The sequence below is a fragment of the Canis lupus genome, chromosome 13, assembly GCF_011100685.1.
Source record: "Canis lupus familiaris isolate Mischka breed German Shepherd chromosome 13, alternate assembly UU_Cfam_GSD_1.0, whole genome shotgun sequence".
Classification (NCBI taxonomy): Eukaryota; Metazoa; Chordata; class Mammalia; order Carnivora; family Canidae; genus Canis; species Canis lupus.
Window position 1 is genome coordinate 48,170,573 of NC_049234.1, and position 11,603 is coordinate 48,182,175.

The 11,603-nt window shown below is 39.9% G+C and overlaps 1 non-coding gene across 1 annotated transcript; it reads right to left on the reverse strand.

The window, feature by feature from the left end:
• Nucleotides 1–1,562: 1,562 nt before the first annotated feature.
• LOC119865522 lies at nucleotides 1,563–1,669 on the reverse strand. The gene has a single exon (XR_005369124.1). It is a non-coding gene; the product is annotated as a U6 spliceosomal RNA (small nuclear RNA).
• Between the last annotated feature and the right edge of the window lie 9,934 nt (nucleotides 1,670–11,603).

The window sequence follows — 11,603 nt, forward strand, 5'->3', positions numbered from 1 at the left end:
AGGCCCATTTTTCCTTGTGCAATTTTAGGAGGCTTCCCTCAATCCTCCTCATCACCCCCTGCTCCTTTCCCATCTATCTATTTATGGGTCATTATCCCCTTCTCCGTCAATATCTCAGCATAGCTGAATGCTCCAGGGAGACTGGGCTGGTGTGTGGCTCTGCCATGATGAATGGGTTTCTTTTCACTCTTCGGTAATGAGCTGGCTTCCACTAACGGCAGCTAATTTCTTTGGAGCTACTTGGAGTAAGTAGATTAGGTTACCAGTATTACTGTTTATCTCATTCTAGAATCAATGATCCAATTCACATGATCATCATCTATAAATCCAGGGGAAACTACTTTACAGAAACCCTAACAATTGATTAGTAGACATTTTCTGAAATGAATCATTTACAAGACAATGTCTTGGTTCCCAGCCCATTTCTGAGGCAATTAGGACCTAGTGAGTTGCTTATCTGAATCTTATCCCAAGTTTCTCAGTGTTTGGGCCACCAGCTTTTTTCATGTTTCTGTCCTACGCTTCTTTCTGAGACCTTCTCAGATAGATGTCCAGTCTCTGATAGAGATCCTGAGTTTCTGTCTATCTGTTGATTTCGATGGGACTGAAATGTCATGGCTGTTTTGATCCTTGAAAGCAAGATCATAGCCAGGATCTGCCTCCTCTTGCTTTACCTTCCCAGGTCTAGCTGACCATATCAGAGGAAAAGGCTAAAGAGATGTGTAGGTAGAAGACACACAGAATGCCCTGCCTCTCATCCCAAGACCTGTATGGTAACACGGCATGCCAACAGAGAATGGCTGCTCTTTGGCATTAGGGTCTGCTTGAGGCTAAAATCCTTGTTTTTCCAATCAGATAAGCATAAGATATTTATTTATGATTTTGTATATGCTAGGCACTAAATTATACACTATGCCTTAAAACCTGAGTGGGGGACACCTGGTTGGCTTAGCCAGTTAAGTGTCTGCCTTGGGCTCAGGTCATGATCTCAGGGTCCTGGGATTGAGCCTGTGTTGGGTTCCCTGCTCAGCAGAGAATCTGCTTCTCCTCTGCCTTTGTCCCTCCCTACCATTTATGCTCTTTCTCTCACTCAAATAAATAAATATTTTTTTAAAAATCTGAATGGGACAAGAAGTCAGATCATTGCTGCCATACACTGAGCACTTTCTGTGAACAAGGTGATTTGTGCTAAGAGTTTTACCTACACCATCTTATTTAATGAAACAACCATCATTTGTCCTAAGTGTTACCACCTATAGGAGAAAACCAAAGCAGAGAAAGATTGGGTACATTTTCTAGGTCATTTAACTAACAAGTTAAGAAATTAAATTCAAACATACACTTAGCTAACTCAGAGAGTGCTTTTAACCACTACACCATACTACCTTCCCCTTAAAAATATAAATTATAGGCCAGAATTGCATGATAATAAGTAAGAGGAGGTCACAGAAAGGTTCTTGGTAGGCTAGTCACAGGCTATAGAATAGAAGAGAGGGGTCCATAAAGAACATCTAATCCCAGATTTCTCAGACTTTTTAATGTGATAAAAATTATACAACATAAAAATTATGAAACACTTCATGAAGTTGCATGGCATCCTTGCAAAGGGGCCATACTAATCTTCTCAGTGTCATTTCAGCTTTATTATATGTGATGCTAAGGGGAGCACTCTCAAACTTTTGAACTTCCAACCACAACATGAAATGTGTTTTACATCATGACCCAGTAAACACATGCATGAATAACTGAAATGAAATTTTACTACACAATATTTGCCTTACTCCATGCACTGCACTCCATTTTTCTACTATGTTTTGCATCTTTCTTTTAAAATAATCCTGGAAAAAAAACAAAATAAAATAAAATAATTCTGGTTATGGTCTAGTAAATAGACTTTATTACCTAGAAATCCTGGTCTAGAAACATCAACAAATGTGGTTATTGAGACCTAGAGATGCCTTGGGTAGCTAGCACAATGTCTTGCAAATAGTAATTCTAAGTGTTTTTGTTTTCTTTCCTCCTGTGACTCAGCACACCCACACAGCACCTTAGTGGCAGAGCTGGGATGGAACCCAGATTTCCTGATTCCCAACCCAGAGTTTTTCTGTCAAGGAAAGATTGCCAAAGAGGGACTCTCCCATGGTAGAGTTTCTTCACAGGTGTGAGTAGAAGTAGGAGAAAACAAACAGTGAAGCTATGGAAGATTCACACTGCCCCGCCCCCCCAGGGGGCCTTGCCCAAGGTCACTGGGTCTAGAACGATCTAATTTCAAAGCCAATGTTCTTTTTCTGTTTGTCAACATTGGTTGCTCAGTGAAATCACCTGGGAGCTCTTTAGCAATGCTCATGTCTAGGCTATACTCAGATGAATTTCATCTGATTAGTTAAGGATGGGGTATGGTGTACAAGTTCCTCAGGTGATTTTAATACACAGCGACCACCTCAACAAGAAGATATCCCTTAAAACTCTTCCTGCTTACCCTTCAAGCTCTAGCCAAAATGCCCCCCTCCCTGCCTGATAGCATCCTGACTCAAATTCACAGTCAAAAGTAACTGTCTTTCCATTATTGTGTTCATCCAGCACTCCTAGAGCCTTTTATCCTGTGTTTATCCTGCTAGATAAGGCACTGAGTGCAGAGCTTATGCCTTACTTATGTTTGTAACCAAGTGTGCAATAAATATTTACAGAATGCCCTTTGCTCAGATGGCTCTTCTCCCCCAAACCACCCTGACCTCTGAAATCTACTGTGATTCAGCTATAACTCCTAATGATGGCGATGGAAATTCTCCCCAGGGTCAGTTCTACAAGGACAAGAGAGACGCTCGCTGTTGGAGCTGCAGAATCCTGACCAGAGAAGACAAAAGTCACGAAAGACAGTGAGACTGCAACATCTCTTCTTGGTGTCTGGGCTTTCTCTCCCACTCTTTCCCCTCCAGTGTCTCCTCCAGGCTTTCAGATTTCTGACAAGGTAGTGTTCTCCAGTGTGCAGAACCCCGGACAGGAAGTGAGGAAGACAGACTTCCTGTCCTGGTCACAACCCTTAGTGTGCTGTGCTGTAGAACTCCCTTTTCCATTTCATTAGCTGAGGATGACAACATTCCTAACTAAATTATGGCCCTCTGCTTCTTTCCCCTGGGGGATTATACAAGAACTCATATATGAAAACAAGGTTCGTTCAGGTCCTTGAGCTTTTCTGAGGACAGCTTTGTATAAATATAAGATACCTCTTGTTATTGTTTATAGCCCAAGGGAGTTGCGGAAAGAAGTTGAGAGCCAGCGATGCTCTTTTTCATAGGCAGAAAATAGCTGCTGGAAAAACAACCTGGTGTGTAGAGCACAATGTTCTTATCAAGCAGACAGAATTATCTTTCCCAGGCTGCCATGAACACGAAACACCTGGTGCACACGTTTCCTGCCCCTTCACATATTTTGAAAGAAGGGGACCTTTACCCTGACCTGTCAAGCAGTGATCTTCACGAACTTCTGTCCACAGACTCTGCGACAGTTATCTTAGCTCGCTGCTGTGGACTTCAATGGTAAACATAGCTGCTTGTCACTTATGGGGCATCTTCTTCTCCAGATATCTCTCGGACCTTATCAGATCCACACATATGCATTTCTTTTTCCTTAAAATGCAGCCACTGGATAGGTGAAGAGTCAGGGGCTTCCTACTACATCCTCCCAGTACTGTGTTGGGTGCTGCTGAGAAAAATGAGACCTTAAAGACTTGATCCTGACCCGGTGATTGTTTAAAATTTGGGAGGGGAAAGAAAACAAAATCAACCCACTGAAAACATTTAGCGAACAATACAAATCTATTCATAATAAGATTTGCTTTCTACCTTAAAGACTCAAAGGTGTTTAAAGAAGATAGAAATCAGTGTGGGAAGAAAGCTCTATGGAGGACAAGGACACAATACACACAGAAGGTGCTCAATAATGTCGGTTAAGTAAATGAAGGGGACTTGAAATGGGTCTTAAAGTACAAAAAGCATCTGAAATGGCAGAGGAAGGAGCAAACGGCCATGGCTGGAAAAGCCATGAAGCACAGTGGTTTTAACTATTGACCATGGAGTAAGGTGGATTGACCTGGTTGTGTTTCCAAGCAAGTTAAGTAACATCCCTAAGCTTTCCTCTCTTCTTCCATGATAAGTGAGTACTAACAATACCACCAGCATAGATTTTGGGGAGAATTGAATGAGCTAAGGTAGGCAAAGCTCTCACCACAATGTCCAGCGCATAGTGACTGTTCAAACAAAATTTATTGTTGCTGCTGTTGTTACTATTAGGGAAAATTCAAACAAAGGCAGGAATTACTTAGTCTGTAATAAAATAATCAAAATATTTGACATTAAGTGTGATTCATGTGAATTCGAGCACACAGAACATGCCCACATCAACACTGTGAAGGTAAGAAAATGTATATTAGCTCCTCAAGCACCCTCCCCACCCCTACTGCCTGTATACCCCAGCATGCCACAGCAAGTTCACAATCCCTCTTCTTTGCCCTCCCTGATCCCCACTGATTCCCTGTCTCGCCTCACCCAGGGCTGGATGAGTGCCTGGTGAATCACAAAGAAGGCCTCTGCAATTGTGGTCTTTCAGACAACAATGACAGAGCAAGGAGTTTGGGGATAGAGATCCTATCGGACGTTTCTTGATTCTATCAAGTCATATATAGCCAATCTCCTCTAACATAAGGAGCACTCAGCAGGAGAATTTCGAGTTCCTTTACTGATCATACTCTCAGGAGTGAGAACTGAAGGAATTCATTTTCTTCCTGGCAGACGTGGCTTTGGCCACAGGCACCACAGCTAAGCTGTGATATCACAAGCCATTAGGCTGTTGTGCCGTTTGGGCACTGCACACAAAAGATGGAAGATATGTAGGCATCTGCTTGTCCAACTGTGAGCTCCTACTCTCTCCCTGTGCAACTCACCCTATGGATGACAATTGTCTTTCTTGTGGTCACATTCCTAGGCTCAGAAGGTGTTCTTGGCAAATTACCTACAGGATAAAACCCAAAACTCCTTGGCCTGACAGATGAAGGCCTTCACATCCATACCTGCCTTCTTTTCAGCCTTCTTCTCATCTCCTGCCATGATAAACTTCTCCCCAGTTCTCCCACACACCACACCTTTGAGGACACTGTTCTTCAATCTGAACACCTCTCCTACCCTTCACCTGGTAAACTCCTGCTCACTCCACCAGAACAACTCCAGTATCACTTTCAAAGCAAAAACTATCATGTCTTCTCCAGCCTTTGGAATCTACAATCCTTTGTTCCAGGTTGTTTAGATCCCAAAAGTTTGGCACATAATAGATGCTTAAGAAATATCTCTTGAATGAGTGAATGAATGAATGAATGAATGAGTTCTGACTTCAGCATTTATTATGATGTATGATAATTGTCCTACTTACTTGTCGGTTTCCACATCAGAATGTGAGCTTCTCAAAAGGGTGAAGTGAAGGGAAATTGTGTGTTTTGTATCTGTGTTCTCAGATCTTCACCCAGTGATTCATAAGGTAGGCTTTTCAAGTAGAAGTTTGACAAACTAATGAATTTCTAATCTATATTTTTGTAAAAGTTATTTTTTTCTCATTATGCATTCCTTAACTCATGATTAGGCTGTCCTCTCTTAGTGCCGTGTTGAGGGAAGGGACAGGAAAGAGTACGGAAGTCTTTTGTACCTTACCTCTCTGGCATATAGCTGAAAATATGAAAAGCTAGGAGCAAAGAAACCTGTCTAAGTTAGAGTTGCTGGAATCAGAGGCTGAGAGGGGGTCTTAGGCAAATGCTCACAGGAAGAACTTGTAAGGGAGTAAGGGAAGCAAGACAGGACATGTGAGAAGCAAAGTGAGGACATGGGTTCAGCTGCTGTCCAGCCTCAGCTCAATCCCATGGTAGGTTCTGGGACAAGGGGTTTGCCTCACAGAATTGTCCCATCTGGAGGCAAAGGGGCTGGGCTTTTATACTGCTTCATCTGTAGTCATCTGCAAGACACACACAGAGGTCAGGGGACAACCTCCCAGGCAGTTCTGGGTGGAGCAGCTCCCATGGGCCAAGAGCAAGTCTTCAGAGAAGGGTGCAGCTATAAACCATTGGTCACCAACACTCACAACAGCTGAGTGACAAAAGAACTGGAATCAGCAGCACAGCAAAAGCCCTTACCGCATCCCTAAAAATAAAGACGGTAGAAAGTGTTTACTCTTATAAGGATTATCCAAGACTTTATTTAAAACCTATCTACTTCTACTAGATCAACAAGTCTCTTTGGACTGCAGCCTCACTCCTTAACAAATTAGAAACAGCAAGAGAAAAAAGAGAGTGCAGAAACTCTTAAAGGTAAATACGCCAATTGAGAAGCAAAACACAAACAGGAACTCCAAAAGGCATAGCTGTCTGGAACCTTGGAGTATAAAGCCCTAGAGGGTTATAAATTAAAATCTAAAAATACTGAGATTTACAATGATGCCTAAGTAGACAAGAAAAGGTTAAATAAGTATGTTTGGCATTCTATGTTTAAGAACACATGGTGACGTGCAACACAATTTTAGACAATTTCATTTGAAATGTGGAAGCTTTAGGTATGTGAACTATTATAGACATTTTACTTTTGCAGAATCTTTCCTTTCCTGCTAGCCCTAGATGTCACTGAGTTACATCGTGGAGAACATCTGACCCCCAAGAGCCTAGTGAAGCTTCTTAGTAGCATAACCTTAGCCTTTTTAAATGCTCTGAATATTCTGATTCTACCCAGCACAAGTGATGAAATAATCAGAATTGACAGGAAGCTCCAATCACCATCTATACACACAGTCAGATGGACATACTCTACTAAATATATTATGTGTGATATATTATTTGTTCTATTTATATTAACAATATTATTATGCTTCATCAGCCTGCTACAAGGAGCAAATGAGATAATGCTTGTGTGGTTGCTTTGTAAAGGGCAAAGAATAATTAAAATGGAAGTGGAATATTTGGGAAAGTAACGATCATTTCATCCCTTTCTTTCTTCCAATGAACCCCAGTTTTTCTAAACCTATAAAACTGGTGAGATAGACATGGATGCCATTTCCCAGATTTATGGTGTCCCAGTTCACTGCCGTCTGGCCTCCTCTGCTGCCCTCTCAGTAGCTGACCTGTACCCCCATTTCTTGTTCCCATTTCAGAATGACTGTCTTTGGAGAATGGGGTTTCTCAGGAAGGACATTGCACAATCAGAAAACGCTGATCTGCCAAGGCCGTAACATTTTTTTTCCTGGAGCCCTTTCAGGAATGTGTCACAGGAGGTGGGGGAGATGGGCCATGGAACAGAGAGTACTAGGCACCAGCAACCAGGTAATAAAATGTTTGAGCATTCCTTTTCAAAATCTAATGAAGGCATCAATCTTCATTAAGTCTGAGTCTGGGGTCCACAGCAGTGAGATTTACTGAGTTGCATCCAAAAGCAGGAGAACAATGACCAAAATGCAGGCCATAGAGGGAGAGGCAGTGAATTCTAGAACTTGATGATGTCTATTTTCAACAAGTGTTGAATTTGCCAATAGCTATTATCCCTAAATAGGAGCCTCAAGCTCAGTGGTGTGCCAGAGCCTGCTTGCACCAACTTAAGAGAGCCAATAACTCATGGCTCTTCCCAACTCCATGCTTAATGATGTCATGTTGGTAGCCTGCAATCAGCCATTGTGTCAGTATTTACCATGGAGATCAGCAGGTGCCACAGTAGGGTTTTTTCCTTCCAGAAAGCCAGCTTACCAGCGCATCACTGCTTAAGCTTACATCCAAATGTCAACAAGATGTGTGGAGCCCTGAAATAGCTTTCAGAAGAGCAGTGTTGTTCTTGAATTTCTATGTGAACCACTGAAAAAAATAGTTTATGTGTGTATAAATATCAGAAATACTTTGCTTTTATATTCCAAATTCACCTTCCTCATATAGCCTTTTTTTTTTCTTTGAAACTGAATGTGGAGAGCAGCTGTACTGAACTGAGAAAAACCTGAGTCAGTGTTATATCCTTGGCATTGTCAACAGGACTGTTTTTCCCGAGAGTGTTTCCCAAGCTCTGCTCTCTACTGGTCCAGAGGATGCCTATGGAAAGCAACTTTCCTGCAAAGAGTATACCCTTAGAACTTGAGGTATTGGTAGAAAAGTAGCAGCAAGATGCTGATCTCTGCTTGGGGGAATTTTGCCAAATAGATTGCATATAGCTGAAAAGTAGCCAACTTTAGTAGGAGAACATAATTCTCTCCTTTTTTCCATACTGTACTGTAGGATTAAAGGGAAATAAAGGGAAACAACAATCCAAACATACACAATATTCACCTCCATAGAACTTTTGTTCACTAATGTCTCTGTGGCTATAGCTAATGGTTTTCACTGCTCTTTCCCATAACTTACCTAGAGGCTAGAAGAAAATGGGATGAGGAAGAAAATTAGCATTTATAGAGCACCATCTTTGTATGAGATACTAGAGTGTCTTATTTAATTACCCCATAGCAGCCATGCAAAGAAGGTACCATTATTTCTATTTTTTCCAGAGAAGGAACGGTAAGCATTACTTAAGTTTAGCCAGCTAATTGGTTTTGGAACTGAACTTTGAATACAGGTCTCTGATCACATTTTTGTGCTCAAATATCTTTTGATTTTGTGCCTTTTCTACTACTTTGTTGACTTGTGGAAAAACAAAGTCCAATTGTGTGGTGTGTAGGCTGAGTCTGGTCCCTTGGGCCTGGCTTTCCACAGAGATACATATTGGATTCTCTAATTGTCTAATTGGATTGGAATGTATAAAGATACACATTGGATTTCTCTAGAGAAATCCCAGAGTCTTCCTGGATGCAGGACGTGGAATTTCTCAGGGGCAGTTTTGAGACAAACACCAAGTCTCTGTTGTCACACCCACTAAAGCCATGGAAATCAGAAGTGAATCTTGGACAAGACGTTTAAGGATTTTTTTAAAAAAAGTACTCTTGTTTTCATGGCCTAATCCAACGACTACTCACAGAGTCTCAAATTGCCACCTGTGTTGTTTAAAGAAAGAAAGGAAAAATCGTCTTTTCTAGTAACCTCACACTGGGAGAAATACAGGATAATTATACCTGTAAATTTCACATTAGCAATTACATTTTGGGGGGCTATGTCATATCTCAGCCTAAGTAATGTGACACCAGTCCTTTGGTTTACTAGGATATACCTAACAAAATCTTATTTTTTCAAGCTTCAGTGATAAAGATATTACTGATACTCCTACTTTACTTTTATAGAGTTTACCAACTCACACCAACTCAAAGAGATTAGCAGAACTATTTATCTGATTTTGGATGAAGTGACAGAGAGACACTGCATTTCTGCACGTGATCCCTTTACACACTCAAAAACAATCATTTATGTTCCTTCCAAATCATTTTTTCTCCTGGGCAATAACTTCATTTAATAGACTTTTAAAATCAGTGATTATACAGGTAATCAGTATTCAAAGGTTAAATAATGAAAAAATTCTGACGTAAAATAATGTAAATATAGGATGTTACTCTAATTTTTATTTTATTTATTTATTTATATTAGAGGAGGGGAAGAGCAGAGGAACAAGGAGAGAGAGAATCTTAAGCTCTCTCACAACCCTGAGATCATGACCTGAGCTGAAAATAAGAGTTGGACATTTAACCAACTGAGCCACCCAGGTACCCCTAGGATATTACGCTAATTTTAAAAGTGTACATTTTAGGAATCTATTGGTGCTCAAATATTTTTGGTAAATATAAAAATCTTTTATAAAATTTTATGTAAAATATTTTATAAATTTTTTACTGTGAAAGCCTGAAGTCTAGCTGAAGTGAAAGAGAGAAACAGTGAGAGAGGGAACATGTATGTGAGATAAGTCTTTAACACTTCTCAGTTAGAAGTGCCTTTATGACCTCTAAGTAGAAATATACATGGCTGGATAAGTGGGTCTGGAACTCAGGAGAGAGGTTCAGACTATAGGTCCAGATTTGGAATTCAATAGCATTTAGATGGTAATTTGAGTCATAAGAATGTAACATATTAACCAGTAAAAGTATATAGCGTGAGAAAAAGGGTGGAGTCAAGAACTGAACCAAAAAAATCTCCTACATCTAAAAGCCAGGACTGTTCAGATGTCTAGAACCATTCAAATACCTCCACCATCTCAGGACCCATTCTGTCTTCCACCTCCTAGATAAGTTCTGAGCCAGAATATAGGCTTCACTGACATCATAGATCATGTTGGAGTACTCCCTATACCAACTAAAACCTACATTTTAGGAGAATTGGCATTTTAAAAAATGGCATGAGAGAGCTTATATTTCAGGTTAGGATATAGATTCAGTTAATAGAAGCAGATCCAAAGATGGCCCAATTATGAGACTTATCAGAGCAAGACTTTAAAATAACTATTATAAATATGTTAAATGAATTATAGGAAAATATGGATATGCTACATAAGGAAATGGAGTATTTCAGAATGATTGAAACACACACACAAAATAAAAATATGGAACTGAAAGACATATCTAAGATATTTGGGAGCCTACAAGTAATGACTGGACACTGCAGAAGAAAAGATCAGTGAATGGGAAAAAAAATCAATAGAAATTATTCAAACTAGGAGAAAAAGAAGGAAAAAGGTAGGAAAGTAGATAGATTATTGATAAGCATGAAATAATATCAAATTTATAATGTATATGTAATTGCAATCCCTGAGGGTGAGGAAAAAGAGAATCAGACAGAAAAAAAATGCTTAAATAATAAATGAAACTTTCCAAATTTGATGTAAACATCAAACTATGGATCTGTGAAGTTCAACAAGCTGAACTTGTTGAAACAAGAGAAACAGAACAGCCTTCCCAAACATATGACAATCAAACTGATGAAATATAAGGAGAAAAAGAACATCTTAAAAGTAACCAAAAAAAAAAAAAAAAAGTAACCAGAAAATTAAAGACATACATGCCAGGAACAGGGATATGAATAGTGGCTGATTCTTCATTAGAAACTATACAAGACATAGAATATATCAGAAGATAATGGATTAGCACCTTTTAAGGAATAAAACTGTCCCTGTAGATTTCCATACTGAACTAAAAAAATTCTTCAAAAATGAAGGTAACATCAAGACATTTTCAGATGAAAGAAGGCTGAGAGAATTTGCTGCAGGTCCCCCATCCTACAATATATGTAAAAAAAAGATTCAGACTAAAGATATCAGATAGAAACTTGGATATACAGGAAGGAAGAAAAAAATGATGAAAATAGGTAACAGATTTCCAGTTTCTTGGCCAGCAAGGATCTTAGAAGTTATCACTCTGTTCTAACAAGTTAAAAACTTAACAAACTGAAAAATTAGGAACTCTTTTCAGATCTGTCAGAGAAGTGGTCACAAGCAAACCATTGCCCCCTAATACTAGAGAAACAGGTGAATTCAGAGAATCATAACTTATTGGAGTAGAAATTCACAAGCAGAAGCCTCCTTAGGAACCAGTGCCCAGGCAGAAAAACTTGAACTGTAATTGGTGAATTGCTGGAGGCTGAGTGTAGATAAACCTGGGAGTTAAACCTGCAGGGGTCCCAGGCATTC